This window comes from Trachemys scripta, chromosome 7 (assembly GCF_013100865.1).
Source record: "Trachemys scripta elegans isolate TJP31775 chromosome 7, CAS_Tse_1.0, whole genome shotgun sequence".
NCBI classification, from domain to species: Eukaryota; Metazoa; Chordata; order Testudines; family Emydidae; genus Trachemys; species Trachemys scripta.
Window position 1 is genome coordinate 3,577,470 of NC_048304.1, and position 18,473 is coordinate 3,595,942.

Genomic DNA, 18,473 nt, shown 5'->3' on the forward strand with positions numbered 1-18,473 from the left:
CGCATGACTAGCTTGTACAACACACACATCAGCCTGATTCCTGAGCATGACTAACTGCTGAGAGCACCCTCCTCTGGATCCCTATGTATTTCCAGCTCCAATTCAAATGCCTGGACCTAAGTATCAAGGCTCTCAGTGGTCTACAGCTATTTCAAAGACACTTTTCTACAGCCTTCCAGACAAGTGCACTCATCTGGGTTACAAACAAACATTAGCTATGGTGAAACTTTGAGAATGCCTTGCTTCTGGCTCCTGAGTGTCCACTGAAAGAGATCACACCTTAATATAGAGATCAGAATGAACTTGGATATCCATCTTATAACCATTGGCAAAACTCAGCTTTGGGATGGAAGACAAGAGAGAGACAGTGATTTTACAAGTTTAAGTGACCAAACCAAAGGACACCAGAAGGAGATTCCCTTTCCAATATTTCTGATGTTTATTCTAATATTGTATTTGGCACCTATATACTGGGGTAATTAGTGCCCTATAGATACCATCACTACACTGGGTTGCACTCCCTAAGAAACAGAGGGATTAAAATTAATTGTGACAAATGGAACGTTAGTGAGGAAAGAAATGTTAATTTCCTGCCAGGTGGAAAATAACTACTAAGACTAAAGATTTATTGAAATGTAAAAATTGTAAAGGCCTATAGTTAATATATTAATAGGTATTAATAAAAATTCTGGGGTTAGCAACTAAATTAGACAAGATTAAACTTTACAGAAAAATAGAAACACGTATTGAAATCCCAGCATGCCAAATAATCAGTATTTGCTTTATTTTTAGCTTATTTTAATATTCTTTTCCTGAGAGGGGTTAAAAAACAGTACAGCTCCTTGGTGTAATTTTTCTTGCATTATGCTGTTCAGCTTTTACACAAAGTTTTAGAAGTGCATTAACACACAGAAATAAATCTGAAATTGACTTTGTGGATTGATTTTTTTCTTCCACTTTAAAACACTGTAAATTAATGTATCTGCATATTTTATGTTATGCTGGTAAAGCTCAGTATTCTATTAACAATTGTTTTACTGATCAAACGCACGAGTTTGGCTTTAATATAGATATTGGCTGTTTTAAGTTATTTACATTACTGAAATGGTGATGTTTAATGGATATGTGGTGCCATAATAGGTTATAATGGACGCATGTCAGTTGCCAAGGGAATCCATAGGTTATAGCTTTTTAAATTTTACTTAACCAGCCATGGAGGTGGGGGGCAGAACATAGAGAATAGGGAATCAAATCAAGTTAAAGTTCTCTGGGTGGAGGTTAGCTAGGTGTGCAACCAAAGTCCCAGGTTTGTCTGATGAGTGGACTGAGGAGCTGAGTACTTACCTTGAATGCTCGGTTGTACCTCCCAGTGAGAACCAGATCGAAAGCCCACTGAAGTCAATGGAAAGAGTCCCATTGTCTTCAAAGGACTCTGAATCCGGCCCTAAGTAATTAGCAGCTCATGCTGTGACTGACTGACGCTACTGACAAATATTTTCTCTGACACTTAAGGCTGAGAATAGAGAGGAGATAAATTGATTTTACTTCTTCAACTAGGAATGTGGTTAACCCCCATCATTCAACAGTTTTAGTAATATTCCTGTATATCATGAAGTGTTGGCCTTTTTAGCTATTATTCTTTCAAATCTAGGTAAATTTTTCTTGTGTTTTGGTATTATTTGAACGTAGTTCTTTACTAGTGTTCTAGGCTAAATAAACTGCACAAGTTTCTCTGTTCCCCTACATGCAGGAGACTGAGTCACAATATTTAAACCAGCAGTCGTGGGACACTGCAGAGGGAGCAGAGCTTAATGTGACAGGCTTCGAAGCACACATTGCCCTGTGTGGCCACCTAACCAAATAGAGATCAAAGATCATCAGAAATATTATCAAAGGTGCCATACGCAAAGAACTGTGTTGAGAACACTGTGCCTTGTTTCCATATGGCCCTCAGAGTATTTGAGTGCCTCCCAGCATTAACAGAGAGCACATTCTGTGGCACGCAGTTTTCTTACCATAAAACAAGATTTGGTTTCTTTAGCTGCTTTTAACTAAATAAAATACTAAAATTAAATGGATGGATACAATAGGGGGGCAATTTTCCAAGAGAATGCTCCTCTTTAAAGGTATATGCAATTAGAGACCTATGCCTCTTGTCAACCACCCATAAAAATGAATGTATTCAGTTTTATGATAAACTATGATATGTCATTACAAATCTGGGGTTAGACAACAGTATGTTAACTCTCCTGAAACAAAAAGTGAAGAAAAAGCGTGGCCACTCAGTTTTCTTAGGGCCTCTTTTCATAGATTTTTAAGGCCAGACAGAACCATTCTTTTCATCGAGTCTGACCATAGAATTTCATCAAGTGATTCCTGCATCAAGTCCCGAAAATCTGGGTATGTTACAGCATATGATTTAGAAAGACTCTAAAATGTAGAATCTACCAAATCCCGAAATAAGTTGTTCCAATGGTTAATTATTCTCACTTTTTAAAATGTTTACCTTATTTCTAGTCTGAATTTGTCTAACTTCATTGTCACTTGTTGGACAATGGACTTCATTATGCCTTTGTATGATATATTAAAGATAAACAGAAATCTCCTTTCCATGTAGTTATTTATAGACTGTGATCAAGTCAACTCTTAACCTTCTCTTTGATAAACTAAATAGCCTGAGCTTCTCTAGTCTCTCTCTGCAAGCCAACTTCACATCATTTTTGTATCTCTATTCTGAACCCTTGCCAATTTATCAATGTCTTTTTTAAAGCATGGACACCCAAACTGGAAACACTATTTCACTAATGGTAATGACACCTTCCTGCTTCTTCTGCTCCACATTCCTCTACTCATGCTTCCAAAGAATTCATTTGCTCTTAGCCACTACATTGCACTAGGAGCTTGTGTTCATTGTTTATCAACCACGATACTTAAGACCCTTTCAGAGTCACTGCTTTCCAAAATATATTCCTCCACCCTATACTTGTGATCTACATTCTTTGTGCCTAGAAGTATAACCCTGCATTTAGATGGATTAAAACACATATTGTTTAACTTAGCCCAGTTTACCACGATATCCATAATGATCTTCACAACTTATCTGTGCTTATCGCTATTTACCACTCTATCCATTTACCACTCTACCCACAATCTTCACCAGCGATGGTTTTAGATTTTCTTTCAGATCATTGACAAAGATATTGAATATCATTGAACCAAGAACAGATCCCAGTGGGACCCCACTAAAAACACCCCCTCTGACTAATGATTGATGATTCTCCTCTGAGATTTTGTAAGAGTTCTGTCACTTCTATATCTAGTGGAGCTGCAGGGCAGCATGTTCTACTTCTGAAAGATGTAAGGCTGCAATGTAAATATGTTGCTACAACTGTATTATTGCTGATGCAATATATTGTCAGCAGGAAGATGAAATTCACCACAGAAAGACTTTTTTGAAGTAGAAAGAATGAAAAAATGACAGATTAGCATCTGAATGTCATTATCATATTTGTATTTCTGGACCTCTTTTCTGACTAGCTGAAGTGTCACGCACACTTCATTGGGTTTTTTTGTGTTTTTTTTTACTGGGATGAGGACACCATCACTAAGCAGTATGCACAAAAACCAATGTCAAAAAGGCATCATCAGCTAGCAGCATACAAGGTAAGGGATGCGTGACTTTGAATGGATTTAAAATATGGGCATGGACATTTATTTTTAAACATCTAAGGGAGCAATGCCTATCTTACTACCAGTTGTGTACTGGTTCTCAACAAAGGAGAACGTTCCATCATCATGAGCAGGAATTGGTCAGCACTATATTACAGGCTCAGCAGATAAGCTTCAGTTCATGCTGATACTGCTACTTTTGATCCCCAAAATACGGTTGCCAGCAATGCGAAGAGTATGATGGGACAAATTTATAATTTATCTCCACATACTGCACTGACCACCACAACATTTAGCTGCAACACATACACACAAATATCATCATCAATTTATCAGTGTCCATGACAGGCAGCAATACTGAAAAAGGAAGCCTTAGTATAGATGCAATACAGGCCAAAGTTTTGCTGAGAAGTTGAGCCTGGCAACATGGCCTGGCAGCTAAAGAACTCAGGCTCTAATGTGAGGCCTGGAGGACCAAGTTCAAGTTTTAAGGACCTTCCACAAAGTACACACAGATGGTCTCTGGAAACGAGACCATCCACAAAAGTGCTTCAGCGGATCTCAACCATGGCAATGGTGCACAAGGAGAGAAGCAGTTTCCAAAGTCGCATTGTCCCCTAAAAAGACTTCAGATAAAGCCAATGCCAATTTTCACATCACAATGAAGAAAATCTCATTCATTTCCTCTTCCCTCCAAAAAATGAAACAACCCTCACTGCCCCACCACCCACATACAGCTGGTGCAAACCACCACGTAATACAAAATGCAAACAGCGCCATATCACTGGTATCTGAAATCTGCACGGATCAAAGAAACCAGACACTGGGTTTAGAACACAATTTTGCATTATTTCAGTGCCCTAAGGTACTGCATGAGACTCGCATAGCAACTGAGACATCAAAGGTTGTTTCTCTACCACTCTTATATTTTCATAAAAATTACCTTGTAGTCTTCCAATATTTGTTTGATTGGCTATTGTTTAAAGGAACAGCTTTGGTTTACACACCTAAATGTCTGCAAATGTTGTAATTATTTTGTTTGTTAAAGATAATAAGTATAATTCAGCCATTTAACCATACTCTACCCAATTTCTCGTATGTAAGTGCACATGTACAATACAGCCTAAATATGATAGGTGTAACCAAAACAAATGATGTTAAGTATAGGAACAATACACAAAATTATAAATTCACATACCAGACCTGAAAATGATGATAGAGATAATCAGAAAGTAAAGGAGAATGAGTTTTAAATGAATGAGAATTGCCAAGGCTATTAAGAAAAAGACATCACGCCTACCTCCTCTCTCCATGGATGCTTTCTATTCTACCCCAGCCTATATTTGTGCTGTCAACAGTGCTGGGCCTTCAGCAGCAGAAAGAATAGTTAAAATGAGACTCCTTTTTCAGAAAATCTAACACTGTTTATGTTCCCACACAATAGGTACAATCATGTACAGTATGTATTTGAAGCCAGTTCAACAGATTTAGCATTTCAAGGTGAAAAGTTCCTAATTCGCATTGCAAAGCTATTTTTATGTAAAGTAGGTCTGACTTGTGCAATGGTATTTCATCGGTGTGCCATTACAGAGAAATGGCACCCCTAAAACAGAACTGTTCTGTTGGAACATCATGCTACATCATAGCAAGAGTGGCAGGAACGGGTACAGTTAAGGTTGTATAACGGTTTATATTCTAATTCCATCTCAGCATTTTTCAAAATTTTAATTTTTAATTTGAGTGAGAAATTTTCCAGGCTTCTAAAGGTGATCAATTATAAAGAAAGTCTGAGAAAAAATAGATCAGCCATTTTTTGTTAAAGGGACAGTGAAAAAAATACAATTTGCTGATTATATTTAAAAAAAAGTGTGTCGTTATTTGAACATCCCTACAGCAACAAATAGAAGGGATTAGAAATTTAGAGTGGGCCTGGACAACAGCCCTGTTATAAGGAAAGTGCCTTTGATAGTTCTGATGCACATTTATTTAGGCCCTTTGAAAATTACGTACATGAGCAATGTGTTTTGTGCAGAGTTTTAGCAAAGCTCTTACTGAAGCTCTTTGTGTTAAGAAAATATCACGGAGGCACAGTTAAGAACTCAGGGTATATCTACACTACCTGCCGGATCGGTGGGCAGCGATCGATCCAGCGGGGGTCAACTTATCGCGTCTAGTCTAGACGTGATAAATCGATCCCCGAGCGCTCTCCTGTCGACTCCTGTACTCCACCGCCGCAAGAGGTGCAGGCAGAGTTGACGGGGAGCGGCAGCAGTTGACTCACCGTGAAGTCACCATGGTAAGTCGATCTAAGTACGTCGACTTCAGCTATGTTTTTCACTTATATCGATCTCCTCCCTCCCCCTTCCCCCCCGCCCCAGTGTAGACCAGGCCTTGGTCAGGAAATGCCTCAGTAAAGACTGCAAACACAACCTTAGTTCTGTTCTCTGGGTCAAACTCCAGCCATCTATGAATGACAATACTTCCATTGTGTTTCCTGAGCCCCTTAGCCTCCATTGCAGTATAGCCTTCAATACCTTCTCAATGGTTTAGAGTCCCACCAATAAATCTCACTTCAAGACAAAGTTAGGAAAAGGAGGGATCCACTCAGTACAGAGTGAGCTCTCCTATCCTAAAATTATCAAGGTCAGTCTTATCTCCCCCAGTGTGATGAGGCAGAGACAAGGCTGTGGAGAAAAACCAATTTCACCCATGCCCAGTCTACAACACCTAATCTCTGTGCTGTACCCAGGGAGAACAAGTTGAACTACCTGACAGCTGAGTATTTTGAGTGGCTGGACTCTTCTAGAACAAATACAATATGTATGTATATCTATCTATCTTTATCTGTATACCAAACCATCGATGTACAGGGCATCTTACAAAGCACGTTCAGCAAGTTAAAAGGCACGGTCAGTGCCCCCAAAGAGCTTGCCATCTAAAGTGACTAGACAAAGATAAAAAAATGAACTCCGAAAGGAGTGCGGGCACGGGAGGAGGGTTCAGAGTCATGAAATCTCCTCCCCCAACACAAAGAGAAAAGATGCACAGCCATTAAGCTGCTAGGAGAGCTGACCTTTTGCCTACATAGCATAAGTGCATTTAAAAATGACTTCTTTCTTTCATAACTTCTGTGTATTTGCTTTATTTCTGTTTAATTTCCTTTTTCTTTCTGTTGGAACTGTTCAGTCTTGAATAACGTTCACATTTAACTGTTAACATAACACTGCTAAAAAGTAATAATTTTCATTTCTTAGAACACCAGTTCATTGTGTTGTGCATTTTTCTGAGTTAAAATAACTCAGTTAACTAACTTGTTCTTTTGTAGTTAGCCATAAGTATCTAAATTTAAGCCTACTGGACACCATCAAGTCTTACTCTTTTTTATCACTGCTGTCACAGTTCTAATAAATCAGTGCCTTAAAATATTTGACCACTTTTGACATTATTTGACCAGTTAACTGAACAATTATTTTGGACCAGTCAAATACCCAGCCCTAGACTGTCACTACTATGGGTAACACAGAAGTGAGGGTCACAAATTTGTTCAAAAGTAATAAGGACAGAAAGGAGAGAGAAGACCATTATACCTACATATGAAAAATACAATACTTTTCTTTCAAATCTTATAAATAATGAAATACCCTGATTCTTGTTGTTCAAGCACTGAAATTAAGGTGATATCTCTCCTGAAAATACTCCTTTTAAAAACCCACCTCTACAGCATTAGAAAGCTTCTGTCTGACAGTCTGACCATTCTGTCCATTTTAGTCCATTCTGTCCAGAAGAGGGAAGTAAAAGGCCCCTAATCCTAACCAGCCATGAGTGCACAGACAACAAATGAGAATTAAACCAAAAACCAACCAATTACTATCGGCCTGTTCCCCTTTCCTTAGCACAAGCAAGTGTTGTGTAAGGTTATACATATCAACGATCACACATGGCTCCTCAAGCCATGGCATATCCTACGCAGAGCAGAATTTTCTCTGTTATCATTAATTTAAACAATGAACATGCTAATTCCAAAGATTCAAAGACCCATGTTGTCCATTCATATCACACACACACAAAAAACCCCAAACAACAAATTCTAACATCCTAAACTCTCATACAATAATATGGCAAGACTTATAGCTTGTTGCTAAGAGGCTCCTAGTAGAAGAATAATATTTGTTGCACCACAAATAACAAGTCTTACTAAAAATCAGGTTGGATTAAAAAAAAAATTGATGATTTTAAACAAATCAAAAATCAGATTTTTATGTAAATAGAATTTTTAATTTAAAATATGTTTTCCTTTTTAGAAAATAACATATTTAAAATGAAAGCTGAAATTATGGCAACCTATGTTAAGGCCTACTATATTAAATTTTTTTAATTTAATTTAAATTAAATTATGTAGTGTATGTTTGCTGCTGAAGTTTTTAAAAAAAATCAAACCACTGAACTCTGGACTCCAACAGCCATCTTAGTTGTAGTCCTTTTGACAAAGCCCCTTAGGCCTTGTCTACACTAAAAGGGAAAAGTCGATTTAAGCTGCGCAATTTGAGTTACGTGAATAGCATAACTCAAATCGACATAGCTTAGATCTACTTACCACAGGGTCCACACTACGTGATGTCGACGGGAGATGCTCTCCCATTGACTCCCCTTACTTTTCTCGATCAGGTGGAGTATAGGAGTCGACGGGAGAGCGACTAGACCCGCTAAATCAACTGCCGATGCATCGATTGCTGCAATGTCAATCCTCCGGTAAGTGTAGAGAAGCCCTTAGAGGTTCAATCTACGGTTCCAAGAGTTAGCAAACACCAAGTGGGGTTACAGCTATGAGAGCCATAAATCATCTTTTTTTTTTTATTTTAGGACTATTGCTGTTGTTTTTCTCTAATTACTAAAACTGAGTAAATTAGTCCACATTTCATTTCCTTACCAAAGCCTCGACTTATCTAAACTTCCCAGGAAAAGTGGCTGAAACAGTAAAAATTACATGTTTTTTTTATTTCTACTGCAAAAACATGACAAGCCATTTTTGAAAGCAAGTTCCCATTTAGGATGAGATCTTGTCAAACAAATTTCAGACCAAATGTACTATGAAAGAGTGGAGATATTAATCCCCCAAAATCAGGCCTTTTTAATGGAAATTCCAGATCAACCTGAATTACTTCAGTGCTATTAGCAAAATTCTAACACTGTTATTCCGTTAACTATAATTTCATGAATTGTCATAGTTAACAGAGTGAGAGCTGTGATCAGAACATAACAGCATCATTAAACCAACCAAACAGTATTGGCTTTAGACAGGGGCTTGTAGTCTCTATTGATCAGCCATAGCGTACTCTCAACAGGTACTATGGATTATAAATTCAAATCCCACATTAGAGACTGAACTCACAATAAATGTAGCCATAGTGCTTAAAATATAATTCCATACAGAAAGGCTGATTAACAAATACCACAGGTGAAAGCCCAAGTAATTCCACAGATATAATCTATATTCTGCTACTGCAAGGCATTCTCATATCATTGGAAACTGTGTGTCACAATATATTTTGCATTTTTAATTACTGTGGAAGTGCCCAGATCAATGGATGGGTGGCTTTTCCTTCAATGTGTAAGAAAAAAACACCACTACTTAAATAGTAATATGTATTAGTTATTGTTAGAGATGCTCCTATGTCAATATAAATTAAATAATTTTTAACGAAAGCCTATAAATAGGATTTAATTAGAAATATTAAATAATTGCCATCTGTTTATTTTAAAATGTAAATTGCCATAAATTTATACACGTGACCCTTAAAACAAACAAGGTCTAACTCAGTTCTCAGATATACCATTGTTAACCAGGAGAAACTCCATTAAAATGAAGCGGGCAGCCCAATTTACACTAGTGGGAGAGAAAAGTATGGCTCACAACCTTTCTCCAATTCACATCCCTATTCTAATTTTGCCTTGCTTTGCATGCTTCCATCCAATCACTACTTCTCCACACAATCCCATTTATCTCCTGCCCCTTCCATTCACTTTGCCCTTTTGTACATGGAAACATCTCCCACATCTTGTCCAAACATCCTGTTTCTTCTCCTCCTTCTTCATCTTGGGTGAGATCAATACAACTACAGTTACATTCTAAGAGCTTCATTCTTCTCTTCAGTTGGTAAAATGTATGCAGGCACCTCTTATTGCTGCAGGTCTGTAACCAGGACCAACAAGAACATATTTTACCTACATATCTCGGCACTCCTGTAGCTCCACCCCCCAGAAAGAGCTAAATGTCCCCACATTTTGCTCCATCAGCTCAGAGGGGAGACCTACTCCCCCTATACTTGGCAATGGCTGATTATTTTCAAGAGACAAGCATAATTCCCAGAGGGGTAGAGGGACTGGCCCCGATGGCACCTATAGAGGCATCAGCTATTTAAAAGTGGACAGTGATGGTTAGATTTAGGTCACAGCCCCGTGGCCCCACTGACCTGGCCAGCATAGCAGGATAGACATGCTTGTAGTTCTTTTTTGTGTGTAAAGGGCTCTGAAGATGTAAAGCAGCAAATATTACTGAGATTACAAAGTATTTGCACAGGTTGGTCAACCGATTTACAAGCATTACAGGGAGTCAAGATGTAACAGACACACAGAGCTGCCAGGTATACAACCAGGGACAGGCTCACACGAAGCAAAATACAGTATGGTAGTTGCATTTATTTTGTTTTCTTGACAGAATATCATAAAAAGAATCACAAACCACAAAACTCATAATGGCAGGAAATGGTGTTTAAAACCTTGCTTGCAGAATAACACCAAGTATACTTACACCAAGCAAATATTTAGTGCCTTTGACAATAGTTGTTTAAATGACAGCACATATGGGCCCTTAACTGACACCCATCTATAGTTCTGCCTAAAATGCACTATGTACACAAGAGCAATCGTGATTGTTTGCAGATTACCAGTGAACAGCAGCATAGGCATGTAACCTATTCCTCTGGAATACACTATGGTAATATTACCAAACAATTCAATAACAATTTTCAGGAAGTGGTAATAGTCCATACATAATTAATTTGCTTTAGTCTGTAAGTACATATCTCTGTGTAATACTGCATTTAAAATAGCAGTTATTACAGCTTAAACCAAACAAACTCACATTTTGTTATTCTGTATCAGAGCCAAGGAGTTCTATTTTAGCTCTCCCACTATTATGCTGAGCAGGCTTCATTATGAATGTCTTTTAACTGAGAACTAAACCCCTCTAATCATAATTTAAGCAAGAAGCATACAAAATAATATTGCAAAATAGTGTTAACATTATAAATGAAGCTAGGCTTCCAAAACTAAGCATTTCTATCCAAAAAACCTAATAAATAATTTGTCCAAAATGCTCTTCTTTTGCATTATGAAAAGCCTACAGCATGTTTTTCACCATTCATTGCCCACAGTAGGTGTATCTGTGTGATATCATCCTACTCCTTATGCACACCCTAAAATAGAACTTTGCCAATGAATTATATTGCCTAAAAGCACATGTTGTACACTGCACACCACGAATGTCAGACAGAGGAAAAAATGATGGATGCTTTAAAACTGCCTGCCATCCTTTTAACAGAGGGCCATTCTGACTCTTACTGTCGATGGTTTTGCTGTAGTCATTCATTGTGCCAATAGAAATCCCACTGGGAAAATTTAACTCACACTCTGGGGCAAAGGCACTGCACTAGTCTTTATTATGTATGGAAGTGGCTTCTCACAGACTCTAGGTTTTGTTGTTATTGTTTTTCTTATTTGAAAGTTTGCACATCAGTGCCAGATTCAAGGATGGCAAATGCTAGTGCAAATCACATGTCAGAAATATGTGAGTATAAATCCCATCCCTGAACTCTCCCATTCTCCATCACAGCTCCAGTTTTCAGGCGTATGTCTATGACTCTACTCCTTTAACCCAACTTCCCCTTGTCACTTTGTCCTCCTTTGTTCCCACAACTGTCCCCTCTGCCCCCGCCCCTTTCCTCAGCCACTTCCTTTCATCTGGCTCCTCACCCTTTGCTAAAAAACCTGCCCTCAGAAACTCTCTTCCATGATCCTACCAGCTCGGCTAACGAAGAACCTATCTTCCTTCCTTCCCTTTGCCTCCAAACTTCTCAAATCTGTAACTCTTTTCTCTCTCTTTATTCAGGTTCTTATACTGACTCCCATCTCTGAAATGTCAGATCATTTCCCAAGAGTGCAAACAGCAAAAGTGATATCAATCCCTTTCATTCCTCCCTGCCACCAGAAGGGAAGGGGCTGTGGTGGAAGGGAGGCGGTGGAATCTCCTTCCTTAGAGGTTTTTAAGGTCAAGCTTGACAAAGCCCTGGCTGGGATGATTTAGTTGGGGATTGGTCCTGCTTTGAGCAGGGGATTGGACTAGATGACCTCCTGAGGTCCCTTCCAACCCTGATATTCTGTGATTCTATGGTTCTATATTGTGGAGAAAGTTATTCCCAACAGAAAGCAGAAGAGTGCCTGCACTTGCTAAAGTTGAGTTAAATTTGTCTATGTAATAAGTTTCTTGACAAAAATCCTTCCCAGGCATTAGAAAACCAAATCCTGTTGAAAGGATGTGACCCAAGTCAAGAATGAGTATTTAGACCCTTATTTTAGTTAGTTTCAGTTTATTGACTGTACTTTCGGAGAATGCGAAGCCTGCTAAAGCATCCAGTAAAGCCTATCATCTCATCTTGTAGCTGTTCTGTTGTCAATCTTTACTCCTTTTTAGTCTAATTTATCGTGTAGCCCCAGTGATTAAAGTGGAAGGAAACAGCAGGGGGAGCCTCACAGAATTAACTAGAGAGAACAGTGAGCACTGCTCACCCAAACCCAGGAGAAAAGAGGTGGAGCTAACCTCTCTTGTTAGCACAGGCTGGGGACAAATCCCTTTATTTTAACGCCAGTGTAGCACCGTGGGGAAAGGAAACAACTTTTTGTACAGCTCATTCTAAACAATATTCTGACATACTCAGGACTTGAAGCTTAAGATTTTATTTTCTAAACAAGTACTTTCCACACTTTCCACATATTTTCCTTTGGATCAGAACTTCAACAGTCAGCCCCACCCTGAGCAGAGAGGGCAGGGTTGAGGCACATGAAAGCTTACCAGAGCAGAGATGTAGGCAGGCACTGCAGTATATACAGAGGAGCCTTAAATGCAAGGACAAGAAGTTTGACCTTGTTGCATAAAGCAATAAACCAGTAAAGCAGAACCAGTGAAGTGATTTAAAGGAGGAGGACGCTACATGATCAAAGCAACAGTAAAGAGAGATGACTTTGCCAGCAGCATTTTGACGGTCTGGACTGAAGGTCAAAGATACTTACTGTAACCTTAATATAATGCTCGATAATTGTCAACATTATACTCAAGGTTCTGTGTACAAGTAGACATATGTTCTCAGCCAACAGTAAAACTTTAAAATGAAAAATTGAACCATCTTACAATTTAAATACGCTTGTAATATTTCCCAGTGCTGTAGTCATGTTTGATATCACTTGAAAGGGCTTACTGAACTGAGAAGAGGGACACAAATTCAAAATGACAGAACAAAGTACGGTGCAAGGCTCAGTTATGAATGTTTACACTTTTCAAAAAAGTCATCTTAGTTCGTAAACCGCAGACAGACAATCTAACCAATGGGAGAACATACAAAAGATCTGAATTGTGAAGAGTTTGTCTTCTTCTATTATTTATCTTGCCTCAGTTTGTTTGTTTTTTGTTGTATCTCACTAAGGCTGTTTTTCTCCCGCTTTTCCATCTCTCTTTAATCAGCTAACAAGAAAGTGCTTTACATGCAAATCTGAATTCAACTATTTCCTTCAAACACTTACCAAGGTGGACAGCAGGAGGGCCATGAAACTCCCCTCTTCCGTCTATGGGGGTAACTTCCTGGGAGGTGAGTGAATGGATCGTATGACTGAGAGCTTGTGTATATGAAGCCAGTGCACAGCAAGCTGGGGTACAAACCTACCTCGCACTAGCGTGTTATGTACTGTCCTACTGCTGCACACTAGAAATTCCCTAGGGAGCTTTGATCTACTTCCTTTTCAAAGTGGGGAGATCAAAGTGCCCTAAGGAACTTTTAGTGTGCACCAGCAGGGGCCACACCGACATATAGCAAGTGGGAGGCTAGTGAGAGGTAGATTTACACCCCAACTTGCCCTGCATTGACTGTTTGTGTAGAGAAGCCCTGAGTGAATGGGGAGGGGATGAATGGGATTGACAAGTGGCGTGCCTTGGCTGGCATGCTCACACATTTGAATTCCCACATCACACCTGCCTGCATCTCTGCTGGAATGTCATATATCCTGGTGAGGGGGGAGGAGAGGAAAATGGGGCAGCAGGCAAGGCTCAATGTTTCATGTGGATTTCCTCCTCCAGGCAATGGAGGCTGCTGTAGAGCCACGGTTTCTCTTAGGGTTACTTGTCACTGCTCCCTGCTGCCCTACCAAGAGGAAAGACAGAAAGTAGCATGAGCCCTGCTGCCATGATAAAGGGCCAGAGCTGGGGGAGTGAAATGGTGGGGATGGGGGAGCCCGGCAGAGAAGAAGGGAGTTAGTGTGTGAAAGGGAAGTGGGAACCACAACTGGGAAAGAAAGGAACTGGGGAGGAGGCATAAGTCACAGTTTCTCCATGAAGGAGGAAGAACGCTAGCAGCAGCTCCCTTGCTTCACTCACACCTCTTGCAAACGGGCATCGTACCTGGAGCTTTTCAAAACTTGGCGCCTGAGGCTGAGTGGAGAGTTGGGGTGACGGGAGTGATCAGTGAATGGACGGGAGCAGTGAGATTCCGCGGGGAGGAGAAAGGTTACGGGGGGAGATGTGAATGGCTTTATGGTATGAGTGCACATACGAGCAACCGAGATGATTTTGGAGGTCCTGAAGGAGAGACTGAAAGAAGAAAGAAGAGGAGAGCTTCAAAGAGAACATGGAGAGGTGAGGGAGAAGGGCAGAAAAAATGCTGTGTCAGAACAAAGGAGGTGGATAGAGAAGGGAACAACAGACAGACCCAAGACTTGAGGAATTGAACTGTTTCGAAGTGGGGAGTTTTTCATGCTGGCTCACTCTGTAGTGTATTTGGCTTTTCTTTAGAAGATTTTAATTTTTTTGTATGCAGCCCCTACGCTAAGGTACTGAGCTATCTCACAATAAGCTCCTTATAAATAGATTAAATAATAAATTATTCCCTGTACATAAGCACGTTCCTATATCGATTCCTTTCTCTCTGGTAAACTAATTAAGCAGACATCAGGGCAAAGACTGAAAGTATACTAACTTCTGATTAGGCCCCTGTATCCAAATGTTTGACCTGGACTTAGTCATTATCAGTGGAAACTTCAGAGTGTAAACTTGGTTACACAAAGAATCTTTGTTTACTTTGTAAACTATTAAAACAAAAGTGATTTATTTTCTCAGGCTATTCCTATCTCAGACAGTAACCGCATTTGGGAAGATTTCTGAAACAGTCCTGTGTGGGGATTTACTCTTAACTATTCCTGAAAATTATCATTGGTATTATTACTAATTTCCCATAGTGCCCAAAGTGTGATAAGTAATTTCCAAATAGAAAAGAAAGCACAATCCCTTCCCTAGAAAGACACAGTCTAAAGACACACAAAAGCAATTAATATGAGCTTACCTGCTAAAAGGTGTAACCCAACCTGACACCGCTTACACAGCTAGTGAAGTCACTTGAGGCCAAACGTAACCTGGAAAATAGGGAGGTGGTTAAACTTCCAGGAGACTTTCATTATGTAAACTTAATTCAAGCTCTATAACACATTTTTTTTTTAAAAAAAGCCTGCATGAAATCAATAACTTTGTCTGGAGATCACCAACTTGTTGCTATATCTTATACATACAGGTACTAAAATTTATTCTGTAATATGAGAGGTTCAATCGTTTGGGTGAAATCCTAGACTCACTGAATTCAATGAGAGTTTTGCCCTTTACTCCAGAAGAGCCAGGCTTTCACACATCATATTATAAAATGGACTTAAGAATCGCGACTCTCTTCACTAAAGGCTAGATCCACAGAAGGCCTTAGGCACTTAAAATGGCAGGTAGGCACCTACATCCAACATTTAGGTGCCACTGAGATCCTCCAAACCCCTGCTCAGCTACCACCTAACGGTTACCTTACAGGCACCTAAAATCCCTCGATGCCTAAATCTCCATTGTTACACTTCCCTATGCGCCCATGTTTCAGCCTCCGGAAATTTACACAGCTGCCTCATCTAAATGCCTGGGCAATTATCACATGCCCAAGAGCCAGCAGGACCCTTAAAGTAGGTGTTTTCCTACCAATCTTGCCTGAGCCAGTAGGCGTTCTCTGAGCATATCTACACCTACACTCACACGACACAGCCAGGAGGGGAGGGAGGCAGAAACAAGAGGAAGCAGCAGCAGCCACCCACCTTATCATCTTTAGCCCATTGAGAGTTCATCAATGCACACTAGTGTGCAGCAGCAGGTCCACACAGACAGTTAGTATGCAGGAGGTTAGCACACTTCACATTAGGGCGACCAGATCATCACACTAAAATATCGGGACACATTGGGGTGCCATCAGCCCCGCCCACAGTCCACCCCCGCTCCTCCCAGGCTCTGCCCCCACTATGCCCCAGGTCCTTTCCTCTCCCCGCTCGGCCCTCCCACCACAGCCTTCCTCATCCCCCGGCCTGCCATTGGCTTGCTGCATCCCTCCTCAGTCTTGGCAATGGGCTTAAACTGCAGCAAGGGAGGTTTAGGTTCGACATTAGGAAAAAGTTCCTAACTGTCAGGGTGGTTAAACACTGGAATAAATTGCCTAGGGAGGTTGTGGAATCTCCATCTCTGGAGATATTTAAGAGTAGGTTAGATAAATGTCTATCAGGCATGGTATAGACAGTATTTGGTCTGGCCATGAGGGCAGGGGACTGGACTCGATGATCTCTTGAGGTCCCTTCCAGTCCTAGAATCTATGAATCTATGAATGTGGTCACCCTACTTCACACGCACATCCTGGCTTACCATGCATTAACTAGCCATGTAGACAAGCCCCAAGAAAGATCTACACCAGAATATCCCAGAACCAGTGCTTAGGGAACCCCCGGAGAGATGGAAAACCCAAATTCAAAGCTTCCAAACCCTTCTCAAGATCAGGCTGGGGAGGGGGTGGGGGTAGCTGAACACTTGTCTCCCACATCCCAGGTGAGTGCTCTAATCACTGGCCTAAACGTTAAAAGAGTGCCTCTTCTCCGCCCCCAGCCATTTCTTGCAAAAAAAACAGTTTAGGCACCCAAGTCCAGGAGAGGGTTCACAGCTGAGACTCTCAAGCAGAGTTAAGTGCCTGGCTCCCTGAGAGGAGCAAGGCTTAGGCCATGCCCCTCTGCTCAGTACTTCCTACTCACTACCTTAGGGTACGTCTATACTTACCCGCTGGTTCGGCGGCAAGCAATCGATCTTCTGGGATCAATTTATCTCATCTTGTCTAGACGCGATAAATCGATCCCGGAAGTGCTTGCTGTCGATGCCGGTAATCCTGCTCCGCGAGAGGAGTAGGCGGAGTTGACGGGGGAGCCTGCCTGCCGCGTGTGGACCCGCGGTAAGTACCTTTAAGTTCGAACTAAGATACTTCGACTTCAGCTATGTTATTCACATAGCTGAAGTTACATATCTTAGTTCGAACTGGGGGCTTAGTGTGGACCAGCCCTTAGACAGCTCCTTGATCAGCTCACTGCCTTTTGTGGACCCCATTCCTAGGCCTTGTCTACACTACTGCGGTAAATCGACTTACGTTACACTACTATTCACATAGCTGGAGTCGACATAGCTTAGGTCAACTTACTGTGGTGTCTACACTGTGCTATGTCAACGGGAGGCGCTCTCCCATCGACTTACCTTAATCTTCTCCTTCTGGTGGAGTACCGGAGTCGATCAAAGAGCGCTCTGAGGTCAATTTAGCAGGTCTTCACTAGACCCGCTAGATCAACCCCTGCTGCATCGATCGCAGCAGCGTGGATCCCCAACAAGAGTAGACATGGCCTTAGTCACCTAACTCTTTCATGCACTTTAGGGAGCCTAGGCACCTATCTTGGGGCTGTGAATTCCACTGGATGGCAAGACACCTAAAAGTAAGGCACTATAATGGTCAGCATTGCAACACCTCAGTGCCTTTGTGCATCTAGTCCCTACTGTTACCTACACTATTCTAATATTAGAACATTGTAATATCTCAGAATGTTAGCTAAGCCAGTTCCGGTTTTGAAAAATCTGACAGCTTTACTTAGATATTCCATTATTAGATGCCTCATCTGAATAACTGGCTGCACTTAGGTTGTGCATACAGACTATGTGAATATTTAACTACTGTTACTTCTTTTTTATTAATCTTTTATTTAAAAGTGGAAAGACTATTTTACCAAACTATTCATAATTAAGGTTACAGAAGGAAATACATCAACATACAGTAATTGAAAACATTTCTAAACACATCTTAAAGAAGCATGGGATGCAGAAATTAAGCAAAATATTCTATGTTGTGCCAAAAATAGAGAGAATATTGTAGAGTATAGAAAAACTACTGGTCCCCATGCTTTCAAGGCATCTGTCCAATTTCATTACTATAGCAAATGCCAAATAAAAGCGATACCTTCAAGAAATCCCATCTTTGCAATGTGTAGATATGCTTTGGGCATTAAGTATGAGCTGTGTAATAGTCATTCAATGCCGTAAAAAAATTATCTATCTAAATCAAATCCCATTACACAAATTCTCCTTCTTCCATTGTTTCTTCCTTTTT

General features: G+C 40.4%; 1 protein-coding gene across 3 annotated transcripts in view; it reads right to left on the minus strand.

Annotated features, from left to right (window-relative positions):
• The window catches only part of FHIT (fragile histidine triad diadenosine triphosphatase), a 1,015,388-nt gene that overhangs the window by 857,593 nt on the left and 139,322 nt on the right, over positions 1-18,473 (minus strand). For all 3 annotated transcript variants that reach the window (XM_034776975.1, XM_034776974.1, XM_034776972.1), the window contains one exon: positions 15,330-15,399. The gene's annotated coding sequence lies outside the window, so the exon portion shown is untranslated. The remainder of the gene's footprint in view (positions 1-15,329; positions 15,400-18,473) is intronic.